The sequence below is a fragment of the Oryctolagus cuniculus genome, chromosome 2 (genome assembly GCF_051225735.1).
Source record: "Oryctolagus cuniculus isolate XC-2025 breed Fujian yellow rabbit chromosome 2, ASM5122573v1, whole genome shotgun sequence".
NCBI classification, from domain to species: Eukaryota; Metazoa; Chordata; class Mammalia; order Lagomorpha; family Leporidae; genus Oryctolagus; species Oryctolagus cuniculus.
The window spans coordinates 91163199-91179843 of record NC_142868.1 but is presented as its reverse complement, the minus strand read 5'-3'; the positions used below and the strand labels follow the sequence as shown (position 1 = coordinate 91179843).

The 16645-nt window shown below is 38.7% G+C and overlaps 1 protein-coding gene across 3 annotated transcripts in view; it reads right to left on the bottom strand.

Annotated features, from left to right (window-relative positions):
• The window catches only part of ADAM32 (ADAM metallopeptidase domain 32), a 191481-nt gene that overhangs the window by 25331 nt on the left and 149505 nt on the right, over positions 1–16645 (bottom strand). The gene's annotated exons all lie outside the window — the stretch shown is intronic.

The following is a 16645-nucleotide window of genomic DNA, read 5'->3' as shown; positions in this document are numbered from 1 at the left end:
CATTTATATAATGTATACTCCTCAAGTCAGGGTAATCATCCTTTCCCTTTCCTTGACATTTTATGATTGGAGACTTGGAGTTCCTTTCTTTTATTTGCTCATAAAAGACAGAATAGGTTACTGTGAAGTGCGGTAACTTCAATCTACTGTGTAACACTAGAAACTTATTATTTTGCCCTAATTCTGACTTGGGATATGTTTCCTTTGTCTCTCTCCATTATTAAATAATGCAAATTGTTCATAGGAAGGTTGTAAGGAAGGAGAAAGAAGTAACATGAAAGGCAAAGTTCATGGTTATTGATCTTTTTTCATCACTTTCAGAGTCATTTACATCACAAAAATAATACAGGGGAGGAAAGAGTGATATAAACTAAGAGAGCACTCTGTAAAAGGAAATAGAAAGGAAAGAAAAAGTACACAAAACTATATTTGTTCTCCTAGATTCTTTTTTAAAAGATTTATTCCATTTATTTGAAAGGCAGAGTTAGAGGGAGGGAGGGAGGGATAATCTTTCATATCCCGGTTCACTCCCCAAATGCCTGCAACAGCTGGCAATGGACCTGGCCAAAGCCAGGAGTCAGGAGTTTCATCAGGGTCTTCCACATGGGTGCAGAGGCACAAGCACTTGGGCCATCTTCAACTGCCTTCCAAGGTGCATTAGCAGAGAGCTGGATTGAAAATGGAGCAGCCAGACCACAAACCAGTACCCACATGAGATGCCACATTTGTAGGCTGAGGTTTAACCCATCATGCCACATGCCAGCCCCTCTCTAGATTCTTAGTGAAAACTCATAAAAAGACATGTCTATAACAAAATTAATGAGATTTCTTCAATAAGACATTACTTATTTTTATTTTTTTAACTTTTATTTAATGAATATAAATTTCCAAAGTACAGCTTATGGATTACAATGGCTTCCCACCCCCCATAACTTCCCTCCCACCCGCAACCCTCCCCTTTCCCGCTCCCTCCCCGCTTCCATTCACATCAAGATTCATTTTCAATTCTCTTTATATACAGAAGATCAATTTAGCATACATTAAGGAAAGATTTCAACAGTTTGCACCCCCATAGAAACACAAAGTGAAATATACTGTTTGAGTACTAGATATAGCATTAAATCTCAATGTACAGCACATTAAGGACAGAGATCCTACATGAGGAGTAAGTGCACAGTGACTCCTGTTGTTGACTTTACCAATTGACACTCTAGTTTATGGTGTCAGTAATCACCCTAGGCTCATGTCATGAGCTGCCAAGGCTATGGAAGCCTTTTGAGTTCACCAGCTCTGATCATATTTAGACAAGGCCATGGTCAAAGTGGAAGTTCTCTCCTCCCTTCAGAGAAAGGTACCTCCTTCTTTGATGACCTGTTCTTTTCACTGGGATCTCACTTGTGAAGATCTTTCATTTAGGGTTTGGGTTTTGTTTTTTTTGTTTTGTTTTGTTTTTTTGTTTTGTTTTGTTTTGTTTTTGCCAGAGTGTTTTGGCTTTCCATGTCTGTAATACTCTCATGGGCTCTTCAGCCAGATGCACGTGCCTTAAGGGCTGATTCTGAAGCCAGAGTGCTGTTTAGGACATTTGCCATTCTATGGGTCTGCTGTGTATCTCACTTCCCATGTTGGATCGTTCTCTCCCTTTTTGATTCTATCAGCTAGTATTTGAAGACACTAGTCTTGTTTGTGTGATCCCTTTGGCTCTTAGTCCTATCATTATGATCAATTGTGAACTGAAATTGATCACCGGGACTAGTGAGATGGCATTGGTACATGCCACCTTGATGGGATTGAATTGGAATCCCCTGGTATGTTTCTAACTCTACCGTTTGAGGCAAGTCATCTTGAGTATGTCCCAAATTGCACATCTCTTCCCTCTCTTATTCCCGCTCTTATATTTTACAGTGATCACTTTTCAGTTAAGTTTCAACACTTGAGAATAACTGTGTATTGATTACAGTATTCAACCAAAAGTATTAAGTAGAACAAACAAAAAAAAATACTAAGAGGGATAAAGTATTAAGTTGTTACTTAATGGTATCTTCAGGTAGTTTAAATTTAAGGGACAAACATTTACCTATTTTTCATTCATTACTATATTGGCTGTCTATTTTTTAAATTTTTATTGTTTTTATTATTCCTGGTAAAACAAAAGCAAAAAGAAACACTTGACAACTTAAATTCAAATCCATTTCTTATGTCACAGTTTCTGTAGGGCAGAAGTCAAGCAAGGCTCAAGTGGCTTCTTTGCTTAGGGTGTCACTAGGATGAAATCCAGGTGTTGGCTGCGGTTGTCTTTCCATGTAAGATTGCAGTTTTGTTCAGAGCTCACTAGATGTTGACAGAATTCAATACTGTGTAGTTGTAGGCTTGAGGCTCCCATTTTGGTGACAGATGTCTGCCAGGGATTGCTCTTGACTCTTAGAATTTCCTGGTCACATGACCCTTTCAAAACTCAGCAAGCCTACTTCCTCCAAACCAGAGACCCATTCTAAGATTTCTGATTTCTGAACACCTCAAGTATATAAAGAGATGAAGATGCTAACTAACATCATTTGGTCTTCATATGTCAAATACTTGTGTTGGCTTATTACAGCAGGCCCCATAATTAACGATAATTAAAATAAAATGTTTAAAATAGAGTTCGCATGGTTAAAAGGGACACTCTATGAATTTCCTTCTGATTAACTCAAAGTTTATTGATTATGAGCCTAGATTACATCTTCAACATTGAACCATGAATTATAGAAAGCAACAATGAAATTATGAACAAAAGAAAAACAGGTAATGAGATCAAATGAGTAACAAAAGGTATTCCAACAAAGAAAAGTCTAGGACTAGATAGCTTCACTTTTGAATTTACAAAACTTTAAAAGGGTTAACACCAATTCACCTTGAACTATTTCAAAAAATTTCAATGGAAGAAACTCCCAAATTTCGTCTACAAAGCCACAAAAGCTTGATTCCATGGCCAGAAAATGGCACAAAAAAAAGAAACCTACATACCAATCACCCTGATAAACATAGATGCAAAAATGCTCAACGAAATACAAGCAAATATAAGGTATCAGTGCATGAAAAGGATGATTCAACATTATCAACTGGGTTTTATCCCAAGGCTGAAGAGCACACTACTTCTACAATGAAGGCTACTCTAAAGGAGTGTTAATAAATCTTCAGTATAATCTTTGGAACAGTCAAGATAAGATACAAGTTAGAATGCCTGCCAAAGCTGGAAATTCTTGAAGACAATGAAGGAATCAACCAACCTTATGTACAGCATTCAGTCAATAATAAGGCAAGAAATTTTGAATCTTAACAATCCTTAACTAGAGAAGTCTGTCAACATAAATAGTTCAAAAATGTTACTATAATTTAATGAATAAAAGTTCTAAAGTATTTATTACACATATTTCAAGAATTTAAAGGAAAATAGGGAAATAAATAACAAATATAAATTATAAAAATGAGCCATAAAACTTATAGATCGAATAATTGTGCAAAGTGGAACTCATGGGATGAAATAAAAATCGATAAAATTTCATAGAATGGACATGACAAATTTTTAAGATAGCTAGGTAGATATTAGTCTATGCGAGTAACAGAGGCCAAAGAAAATGGGAAGAAAATAAATTTTTGTTCAATGGAACAAGGAAACAAGTCCTGAAAGCAGAACAGCATGTACACTTGAAGTAATTGCTCTTGTAATCTCCATACAACAGCCAGAGCTGGGCCAATCTGAAGCCAGGAGCCAGGAGCTTCCCCTGGGCCTCCCACATGGATGCAGGGACCGAAGGACTTGGGCCATCCTTCACTGCTTTCTTAGGCACTCTAGCAGGCAATTGGATTGGAAATGGAGCAGCCAGGACTCAAACAGGTGCCCATATGGGATGTCAGCACCACAGGTGGTGGCTTTATCCACTATGCCAAAACACCACAGCCCCCTTTTAAAAGATGTTTTTCTGTTAACTTAGAGGTGTTGAGGTTTGTTTTAGGATGTGAATTAAAGGAACCAGTAAGTAGGAAATAAAGTTGTGGAGGAAGCTATAAGCATTAGAATGTATTCTTGTGACAGAAGGTTCACAGAAAGAATTTTTTGGATAGAAAGAGGAACAGAAGGAATAAGTATGCTGTAGAAGGATGGTAAAAATTGAATGCTGTGTGAGATTAGGATAGATGAGATTAGAGGAAATTATTATAAAGTAGCTCTTCTGACTTAGAAGTCCAGAGAGCAGAACTACCTGACAGACCTCTTTCCCTCCTCTGCAGTGTAGCTTCACTCAGTCCTTCTGCTCTTGACAACAGGATGTGTCCCACAATGTATTTAACTGTCTTGAAGTCATGGGTTCATATGCTGATGTCGTTTATAATTAAGGTTTTTCTGTGCTACTGTAAATGACATAGATAATGAGACTTGTATGCATCTGAAAGAAAGGGGCATGTGTTTTCCTTCACTGTTTTGGAGCCTTGACTGTTGGAAGAACTAAATTTTAACAGAGTTAACATTATCTGCCACTTTTTACTGACAGAGTGATTACCATAACTTTGATTAGATCTTGTCTACAGCTTTATTTAAAATGTTCAGGGTAGGGGCCATGGCTCACTTGGTTAATCCTCCACCTGTGACCCCATATGGGTGCCAGGTTCTAGTCCCAGTTGCTCCTCTTCCAGCTCTCTGCTGTGGCCCGGGGGTGGGCAGTGGAGGATGGCCCAAGTGCTTGGGCCCCTGCACCCATATGGGAGACCAGGAGGAAGCACCTGGCTCCTGGCTTCAGATCGGCATAGCTCCAGCCACAGCGGCCATTTGGGGAGTGAACCAGTGGAAGACCTTTCTCTCTCTCTCTCTCTCTCTCTCTCTCTCACTGCTAACTCTATTTGTCAAATAAAATAAAATAAAATGATCAGGGTTAAATGGATTATTATCTTTTCAGTGTTTTAAGATATTTAAGATACTTATTTGATAGCTTATTTTAGTTAATTTGGGTTATGTAACATGTATTGTAAGGATATAAAATGTTAGCAAATTTATATTGTGCTGATATAATATCTGATGTTTTATGCACTAGGGCCAGTCAGTATTAATAGAATACAGTTTCAGAGTTGATCCCATCCTCCACAGCTCTATCAGATAGTTCCTTCTGCAAAGTATGTTGGTTGCATGATGGTGATGATAACAGAATAACAGAGATGTATGCTCCCTCCCTCATCCCCAGCATCTGATCATGACTGGGTTGGAGCTGAGACAAGGAACTTGGTGCCTTCTGCTACTGTACTTCCTTCCCCCATTGCTTCCATGTACCCAGTGTGTCCTGAAACTAAGGGTTAAAACGCCAAGGGGAGGGAATTCCTGTGTACACAGAGATTGGGGCAATCCACCCATGGAATGTCTCCACCGCCAGACAGGACAGCCACATTAAGTGCATCTCCTGGTTAAGTCTGAAAGCCCAGGAAGACAGGCTAAGCAATCAGGGAGACTTGACTTATTGCTTCATTTCTCTTCTCTTCCAGATAAGAAATTTACTCTATATCATGTGACTCTCCACTAGGATGTGTAGCTTGATTCCAAGACCTTAAAAAAAGAAATACTAATATTTTTCTGCACTACTGCATGTCCACATATAAGTTAACAGAACAAAGAACATGGTAAGAAAATGACAGCTTAGGTCTGCTCTGATTTCATCATCATTTAAAAAAATCATCTATTATTTTTCACTTTATGTTTCTGTGTGGGAGCAAACTGTTGAAATCCATACTTAATGTATACTAAGCTGATCTTCTGTATATTAAGATAATCGAAAATGAATCTTGATGTGAATGGAAGGGGAGAGGGAGTGGGAAAGGGGAGGGTTGTGGGTGGGAGGGACGGTATGGGGGGAAAGCCATTGTAATCCATAAGTCGTACTTTGGAAATTTATATGCATTAAATAAAAGTTTAAAAAAAAAAAAAAGGATAATGCATCTCAAAAAAAAAAAAAGAAAATGACAGCTTATACTATAACTTTCAGCTGGATTTATCTTATCTTGTGGAGCACTACTCCCATTCAAGTAGAACAAAGCGGAGATAATATGAGGATACTTGCTCACACTCCCTGGATTTGGAGAATCACTCAGATAGAAGATTGTCTTGTAACCACCTCCAGCTTCTAAAAGACATGGCGCAGAGATTATGCCTGGGTAGAAATGCAGGCTTAAAAACAGATAGTTTCGGCTGGCGCCGCAGCTCACTAGGCTAATAGCTCCACCTGTGGCGCCGGCACTTCGGATTCTAGTCCCTGATGGGGTGCCAGTTCTGTCCCGGTTGCTCCTCTTCCAGTCCTGCTCTCTGTTGTGGCCTGGGAAGGCAGTGGAGGATGGCCCAAGTGCTTGGGCCCCTGCACCCGCATGTGAGACCAGGAGGAAGCACCTGGCTCCTGGATTCAGATCGGCACAGCACTGGCCGTAGCTGCCATTTAGGGGGTGAACCAATGGAAGAAAGACCTTTCTCTCTGTCTCTCTCTCTCTCTCACTGTCTAACTCTGCCTGTCAAAAAAAAAAGATGGTTTCTAAAGTGTTCCCAATAGAACTGAATTAATTTTCAAAATATCACAGAGAAGTGTAAAAATGAGGGTGTTTTAAGGATAGGTATCAGAAAAAATATCAAACAATGACCTGATGGAATATTCCATTGAAAGAGCCAATTGTATTGGTTTCACTGTGGATGAATTTATGCCCAGGGCATTTTTAAAAAACAGAATAGTTTATTGGCAATTAGTGGAGTTTAACCAGTAGAGGTAGTAAAAGAAATAATGAAAGCAAGCCCTACTACTGTCATCTCAGGTTTCTGTAGGTAGACACACTATAAAGAGCAATATCAGAGGTACAACACTATGGGGTTTAGGTGGGGGACTACACCTCACTGAAATTATTCAGTCATTCACCAAACACATAAATTAGAAAATAACAATTAGTCTTGGGAAGTACGAGAGGAAACAAGTACCAAAGTAGTTATAATATATTTTCTAAAATGCCAAGGTTCCTATGAAATTTATGAATCACACAAACAAACATACATATACCAAGGAAAAATGCAGAGAATGGAAGCCATTTGTAAGTTGATCATATGCTGGATTTAAGAAAAAATATTTCAAAGAGAAAATATTGCAAAGAACCCAAAATACATGTGTCATCAGACCTAAAGGAAACCATGATTAAAGTACAGGAAGTTATGATGACAATGTTGTATCAGAAAGAGAGTATCACCAAAGAGAGATTTTATAGAAGAAAAGAATTATTAACCTATTTAAAATAAAAATTCTTGAATGCAAACTATAGTAACTGAAGCGAAAAGTTTGCTAGGCTCATCATATTTTGACTAGTAGAACAAATAACTAGCAAATTTATAAATAGGCTAAGAGATTATGGAAGACAAAGAACAGGTAGAAAAAGAATGAAGAAAAATAAGCATAGTCTCAGAGAAGTGTTTAATATTAAGCCTGTCAAAATATATACAATGAGAATATAAGAAGGAACATAGAAGAATTATCCAAAGACTTAATTGTTGAAAATTACCCAAATAAATTTATTAAATATGACCTACATAGCCAGGAAGCTCAACAAAGTCTAGGTAGGATAAACGCAAAGAAACCAACAGAAACATCATATTTAAACTGATGAAAGTCAAAAACTAGAAGAAAATCCTGAAAGCAGCAAGAGCAAAATGATTCATCACTTACAAAGGTATCTTGATAAGATGACCATCTGCCCAGATGCATTCACTGCTGAATTCTACCAAATATTTAAATACTATGTGCCACTATCTTATATCATACCACACAGAAAGCTAATTTTCAATGCATCAAAGATCTAATATAAAAACAAAAATAACAAAATGATTATTAGAAAACATAGGGAATATTTCTGCCTGACTTTGATTTGGTAAGGCACAAAAAGCACAAGCAAAAAAAATTTAAAAAAGATAAATTGGGAGGCTGGCTCTGTGGCTTAGTAGGTAAAGCTGCCGCCTGCAGTGCCAGCATCCCATATGGACACCGGTTCAAGACCTGGCTGCTCCACTTCTGATCCTGCTCACTGCTATGGCCTGGGAAAACAGTAGAAGATGGCCCAAGTCCTCGGGCCCCTGAACCTACGTGGGAGACCTGGAAGAAGCTCCTGGCTCTTTGCTTTGGATCGGCAAAGCTCCAGCCATTGCAGCCAACTGGGGAGTGAACCAGCAGATGGCAGAATTCTCTCTCTCTCTCTCTCTCTCTCTCTCTCTCTCTCTCTGCCTCTCCTTCTCTGTGTAACTCTGAATTTCAAATAATAAATCAATCTTTAAATAAAAAAAGATAAATTGGACTTTATCAAAATTAAAAACATTTTTACAAAAAGAGCATCATCAATAAAGTGAAAAGACAGTTCAGAATGGGAAAATATTTGCAAATAATATAGCGGATTAAGAGTTTTTCGTATTAGATTTATAAAGAACACTTAACCTAAGTAATAAAATTATAAGTAAACTAATTTAAAATTTGCAAAAGAGCTTGGAAAGAAGTTACGCTCACCACTATACTTCCAGTGCTGGTGCTAAATGTTATTATCCAGAGGAAATACACAAATTTCTTTTTTTAACATTCATTTATTTTATATATAAAAGGCAGAGGTAGAGAGAGTGAGAGAGGGAGAGGGGAAGGGAAGGGAAGGGGAAGGGTAGGGGAAGGGTAAAGGGATGGGGAGGGGAGGGAGAGAGATAAATCTTCCATCTGCTGTTCACTAATCAAGTGATCACAATGGCTGATGCTAGGCCAGGCCGAAGCCAGGAGCCAGGAGCTTCCTCTGGGTCTCCCACATGGGTGAAGGGGCCAATGGACTTGGGCCATTTTCCACTGCTTTTCCAGGTGCATTAGCAGAGAGCTAGGTAGGAAGCAGAGCAGCTGGGACTCAAATCAGTGCCCATATGGAATGCTGGCACCACAGATGGCAGCTTAACCCATTACATCAGAGCACTAGCCCTGAAAATACATAAATTTTGCAAAAACACATAAAAACAATGCTCAACATCATTTATCATTAGGATAACGCAAAAAAAACTGTGCTGAAATATTAATACATACCCATGAGGATGGTAAAAATCAAAATAAAGGTAACAACAATGTAAAAAGGGATGTGGAGGAATCCGAAACCTCATATATTGCTGTCGTAATGAAAACTGGCTCATGCGCTTTTGAAAATTCTTCAAGTCCTTCAAGTGATTAAATATAGAATAACTATGTGGCCCAGTAAATCCACCCTCAGGTATATATACCAGAGAAATTAAACATATGTTGCATAGGCATCAGTAAAAAAATGTTTACAATAGCATTAGTTATAATAGCAAAAGGGTAAGAGCAATCTACAAGTACATCAGTGGGCAAATGGATAAACAAAATATGCTATATTTATAAAATGGAATATCCGTCTGTCTGAAAAGAAATAATTGCTGATCCATTTTGCGACATGAACATGAATAAAGCTTAAAAATATTATGCTAATTTTTAAAAAATCAGTCATCAAAAAGTTATAAAATATCAACCCTATTGAAGTCTATAAATGGAATGATATAAAGGTGAAAAGTAGAAGAGTTGTTAAAGAATGGGTTGAGGGAGTAATGGGGATGTATACTTTAAATGACTGAATTTCATAGTATGCACATTATAGCTAATAAAATTATTTTTAAGAAGGATATGCCCATCAACGGTAGACTGGATAAAGAAATTATGGGACATGTACTCTTTAGAATACTATACCGCAGTAAGAAACAACGAAATCCAGTCATTTGCAACAAAATGGAGGAATCTGGAACACATCATGCTGAGTGAAATAAGCCAATCCCAAAGGGACAATTACCATATGTTCTCCCTGGTCGGTGACAACTGACTGAACACCAAAAAGGAAACCTCCTGAAGTGAAATGGACACTATGGGAAACGGTGACTTGATCAGCATAGCCCTGACTGTTAATGAACAACTTAATACATTATCCCTCTTAGTAGTTTTTTTGTCTGTTCTACTTAATATGACTGGTTTAATTCTGTAATTAATACACAGTTATTCTTAAGTGTTGAAATTTAACTGAAATGTGATCCCTGTTAAACATAAAAGTGGGAATAAGAGAGGGAAGAGATGTATAATTTGGGACATGCTCAAGATGACTTGCCCCAAATGGTAGAGTTGGAAACATACCAGGGGATTCCAATTCGATCCCATCAAGGTGGCATGTACCAATGCCATCTCACTAGTCCAAGTGATCAATTTCAGTTCACAATTGATCATAATGAAAGGACTAAGAGTCAAAGGGAGCACATAAACAAGTCTAGTACCTGCTAACACTAACCAATAGAATAAATAAAGGGGAGAGTGATCCAACATGGGAAGTGAGACACTCAGCAGACTCATAGAATGGCAGATGTCCTAAACAGCACTCTGGCCTCAGAATCAGCCCTAAAGGCATTCGGATCTGGCTGAAAATCCCATGAGAGTATTTCAGGCATGGAAAACCAAGACACTCTGGCAAAAGATCTCTGCGAGTGAGATCCCAGTGGAAAGAACAGGTCTTCAAAGAAGGAGGTACCTTTCTCTGAATGGAGGAGAGAACCTCCACTTTGACTATAACCTTGTCTAAACAAGATAAGAATCGGAGAACTCAGAGGGCTTCCATAGCCTTGGAAACTCATGACTGGAGCATAGGGAGATTACTGATGCCATAGACAGGAGTGTCAATTGGTAAAGTCAACAACAGGAGTCACTGTGCACTTACTCCTCATGTAGGATCTCTGTCCTTAATGTGCTGTGTATTGAGATTTAATGCTATAACGAGTACCCAAACAATATATTTCACTTTGTGTTTCTATGGGGGTGCAAACTGTTGAAATCTTTACTTAATGTATACTAAACTGATCCTCTGTAAAAAAAAAAAAAAATTATCAACTCCCAACTTGACTGTCACTGGGATTAAACATGACAATAGGTCTGATCTGATTTCATCACCATTTTAAAAAAATCATCTATTATTTTTCACTTTATGTTTCTGTGTGGGAGCAAACTGTTGAAATTTACTTAATGTATGCTAAACTGATCTTCTGTATATTAAGATAATCGAAAATGAATCTTGATGTGAATGGAAGGGGAGAGGGAGTGGGAAAGGGGAGGGTAGTGGGTGGGAGGGACGGTATGGGGGGGAAGCCATTGTAATCCATAAATCGTACTTTGGAAATTTATATTCATTAAATAAAAGTTAAAAAAAAAAAGATGTCAGCAAAATGGTGGAATAGGCAGCTCCAGGCTGGTTCCCTTCATAAAAACACTGACATAAAAAGCCATCCAAGCACAAAATTACCTTCACATGAGCTCTAAATTACAGCACCCATAATGAGCACAGAAATGAGAAAAAAATGTATTGAATGACATGGGAAAGACAGTTAAACTGTGCCAGAGTCTGCTTCCCCCAAGACTGTACAGCACAGAGTTAAGGGTTATCCCCTCCACATCAAAGCTCACTGCTGGGAAAATTTTCTGTTTGCAGATGTCATGATCCTATATATAGGGAAACAAAAAGATTTCACTAAGAGACTATTGGAACTCATAATAAAGTTTGGCAAAATTGCAGGATATAAAATCAACATATAAAAATCAGTAACCTTTGCATACATGGACAATGCCATAGCTGAGAAAGATCTTGTAAGTTCAGGCTCATTCACAATAGCAACAACAAACTAAATATCTTGGAATAAATTTAACCAAGAAGGTAAAAGATCTCTACAATGAAAATTACAAAACATTAAAGAAATAGAAGACACAAAAAATAGAAAATCTTCCATGTTCCTGGATTGGAAGAATTATTATTATCATAATTTCCATAATATCTAGAGCAATTTACAGATTCAATGTGTTTCCAATCAAAACATCAAGGACATTCCTCTTAGATCTAGAAAAAATGATGCTAAAATTCATATGGAAACATGGGTGACTCCGAATAGCTAAAGCAATCTTAAATAGCAAAAACAAAGCTGGAGGTATCAAACCATCAGATTTCAAGACATTCTGCCAGGCAGTTATAATCAAAACGAGCCAGTTACTAGCACAAACATAGACATATAGGCCCATGGAACAGAATAAAAACCCTAGAAATTAATCCACACATCTACAACCAACTAATCTGTGACAAATGAGCTAAAATAATTCCCTGGAGAACAGAGATTCTCTCCAATATATGGTGCCAGGAATATCGTTTCTATGCAGAAGCATGAAACAAGACCCCTACCTTACACCTTATAAAACAAAAAAACCCTAAATGAATTAAGGACCTAAATCTATGACCTGATACCATCAAATTATTAGTGGAAAATATTGAGGAAACACTGTAAGACACTGGAATAGGTGAAGACTCCTTGGAAAAGAAGTGACAAAAATATGATATGTAGATATAGACATACATACATCATACACACTGTGGAATACTATATAACCTTAGTAAAAAAGGGTATGTTGATGTTTGTGACAATATGGATAAAGATGGAGGACACTATGCTAACTGAAATAAACATAATAAGGAAAACATTTTTAAATGTATTTATTTGAAAGGCAGATTTACAGACATGAGGAGAGACAGAGAAACAGAGACAGAGGTACCGTCCCTCCACTTGTTCATTCCTCAAATGGCTGCAATGGTTAGGGCTGCGCTGGGCCACAGCCAGAAGCCAGGAGCTTCATCTAAGTCTCCCAGGAGGGTGGCAGGGACCCAAGACTTCACGATCTTCATCTGCTTTTCCAGGCATATTAGCAGGGAGCTGGATCAGAAGTGGCACAACCAGCACTGGAATCATCACCTATAGGGAATGCTGGCATAACAGGTAGCAGCTTAACCTGCTGCACCACAATGCCAACCCCAAGAAAATATTTTTAAATATTTTATTAATTTATTTATTTGAAATGTAGAATTAGAGAGAGAGGGAGAGAGAGAAAGGTCTTCCATCCACTGGTTCACTCTCCAAATGGCCACAATGGCCAGAACTGGACCAATTCGAAACTGGGAGCCATGAGCCAGGAGAAATAAGCTTCTTCTGGGTCTCCCTCTTGGATGCAGGGGCCCAATAACTTGAACCATCTTCTGCCATTTTCCCAGGCCATAGCAGAGAGCTGGATCAGGGGAGGAACAGCCAGCACACAAACTGGCACAATGCCAGTTCTCTAGGCAGAGGTTAGCCTACTATGCCACAGGGCCAGTCCCCCAGGAAAATGTTTTTATGTGAAATCTAAAATTATCAGACTCATAGAAGCAGAGATTAAAAAAGTGGTTGCCACAGACTAGAGGAAAATGAAAGCGAGGAGATGCTGGTCAAGAGATGCAAAGTTTCAGCTAAACAAAATGAGTATGTTCAAGAGATTTGACTATAGTAAATAGTATGTGCTGTATTATATACCTAAAATTTGCCAACAGGGTAGACCTTAAAAAATATTTAAAAGAAAATGGTGGAGGAGGCAAGATGGCAGAATAGGAAGGGAGCACACTGATAGTCCGGGGAGAGGCAGTTTAATAAAAGTGGAGATACTGCAGGTTCAAGGAAGAGTAGGGGAGGAAACAGCAGAAGAAACTCTTCCGGAACACATGATTCACAGTGGACCTGCATGGAGAGTGTGGGAGCCCACAGTTCGGGACACCAGCAGCAGACTCAACACACCAGCGCTGGAACGCGAGGTGAGCTGAACCTCAATAGCCCGAGACACCGGCAGGCAAGCGGAGACAGGAGACTAGAAGGAACGACCCCCGGGGGGGAAAAGTTCACCAAGCTAACTGGAAGAGAGAGAGAGAGAGAAAAAAAAAGGTGACTGGTACAGACACATTTTTCTCTTTCTCTGCTCACCTCTCAAGTGCGAGCAAGACAAAGAGCAGGCACCATCTTGGACATACGTCATAAGCAGAGCGACCTCAGGTCTGCACCGGCCCTGAGCCTAGCCAAAAAACCTGACTCTGGGTGGGGAGAATTAACAGGAGATTAGGACCTAGTAAATTTGTGGTGCTACTGAGCTGAGACTGTGAAAAAAGAGACGGTGGGGGAGAGAACTCACGGAATTCACATGAGTACTCTCCAGAGACGCTACAATTCCGTAACTTTGGCAACCCAGTGGGAGACTGAAGGAGAATTTGAGCCCACTCTGAGGGCAGAACAGATTCCCTGTGTGGTCCTTGGGAAAGAGCTTCCGATCTCTGGCTCCTGTGGGTATATCATTTGCCTGCTAATTACCTCCAACTTTGTTCAGCTGTGCGGGATTACTTCCCTTTTGAATCAAAAAAAGAAAGAAAGAGAGAGAGAGAGATCTACCATGCCTAACCTGGGAGTGTCACCTTTGGCACACCAAACAGAGCTCTCAGGCCACACCCATCTCAAGCCACTAAGGCTCCATCAAAAACAGACAGTTCACTTAATCTAGAGTCATAGTATAACAAGAAAAAGCACCACAGTGAAGAAACCAAATATCTCCAATATGCCAAATAACAAACGCAAAAACCGAGGTAATAAAAACAAGGAAGTCACTATGACGCCCCCAAATGAAATAGGCACCCCAATTCAAGATTATGAAGATGATGAGATAGAAGAAATGCAAGAAGCAGATCTCAAAAAATTGATAAGAACATTAAGAAGTTCTCAAAAACAAATTCTTGAACTACAGAAATCCTTAATGGACAAGATAGAAAATCTCTCTCGTGAAAATGAAATATTAAGGAGGAATCAAAATGAAACAAAACAACTAGTACAACAGGAAACTGTGATAGTGACGAGAAATCATAATGAAGTGAAGAATTCAATAGATCAAATGAAAAACACAATAGAGAGCCTTACAAACAGAATGGGTGAAGCAGAAGAGAGAATATCAGACTTAGAAGACAGAGAACAGGAAAGGATACAGTCAGAGCAAAGAAAAGAAGAGGAAATTAGAAATCTAAAACATATTGTCAGGAATCTTCAGGATACTATTAAAAAACCCAACATCCAGGTTCTAGGAGTTCCTGAAGGCATGGAGAGGGAGAAAGGATTGGAAGGCCTTTTTAGTGAGATATTAGCAGAAAATTTCCCAGGTTTGGAGAAGGACAGAGAAATCCTAGTACAGGAAGCTCACAGAACCCCTAATAAACACGACCAAAAGAGATCTTCACCACGACACGTTGTAATTAAACTCTCCACAGTGAAACATAAAGAAAAGATCCTAAAATGTGCAAGAGAGAAACGTCAGATTACTCTCAGAGGATCTCCAATCAGACTCACAGCTGACTTCTCATCAGAAACCCTACAAGCTAGGAGGGAATGGTGAGATATAGCCCAGGTACTAAGAGAGAACAACTGCCAGCCCAGAATATTATATCCTGCAAAGCTATCATTTGTGAATGAGTGAAATAAAGACCTTTCATAGCAAACAGAAATTGAATTTGTCGCCACTCGTCCAGCCCTGCAAAAGATGCTTAAAGATGTGTTACACACAGAAACACAGAAACACGGTCATCAATATGAAAGAAGGTAAAGGAAGGAAACCTCACAGCAAAAGATCACAGGGAATTCAAAGCATATATTAGAACTTATCTTTGGCAAATGGCAGGGCAAAGTTACCACTTATCATTAGTCACATTGAACGTGAATGGCCTGAACTGTCCAGTTAAAAGACACCGATTGGCTGATTGGGTTAAGGAACAAAACCCATCTATTTGCTGCTTACAAGAAACACATCTTTCCAACAAAGACCCATGCAGACTGAAAGTGAAAGGCTGGAAAAAGATATACCATGCCAACAGAAATGAAAAAAGAGCGGGCGTAGCCATCTTCATATCAGACAACATAAACTTTACCACAAAAACTGTTAAGAGAGACAAAGAGGGACACTATATAATGATTAAGGGATCAATACAACAAGAAGATATAACAATTATCAATGTATATGCACCTAACTACAGGGCACCGCTTTATCTAAAAGATTTGTTAAGGGACTTAAAGGGAGACTTAGACCCCAATACAATAGTACTGGGGGACTTCAATACTCCACTCTCAGAAATAGACAGATCAATAGGACAGAAGATCAACAAGGATACAGTAGATTTAAACGACACTATAGCCCAAATGGATCTAACAGATATATACAGAACTTTCAATCCTACAGCTAAAGATTTTACATTCTTCTCAGCAGTACATGGAACCTTCTCTAGGACTGACCGCATACTAGGCCATAAAGCAAGTCTCAGCAAATTCAAAAGAATTAGAATCATACCATGCAGCTTCTCAGACCATAAAGGAATGAAGTTGGAAATTAGCAACTCAGGAATCCCTAGAGCATATGCAAACACATGGAGATTGAACAACATGCTCCTGAATGAACAATCGGTCATAGAAGAAATCAAAAGGGAAATCAAAAATTTTCTGGAAGTAAATGAGGACAACAGCACAACATACCAAAACTTATGGGATGCAGCAAAAGCAGTATTAAAAGGAAAGTTTATAGCAATAGGTGCCTACATCAAGAAATTGGAAAGGCACCAAATAGATGAGCTTTCAATTCACCTCAAGGATCTAGAAAACCTACAGCAAACCAGACCCAAATCTAGTAGGAGAAGAGAAATAATTAAAATCAGAGAAGAAATCAACAGGATTGAA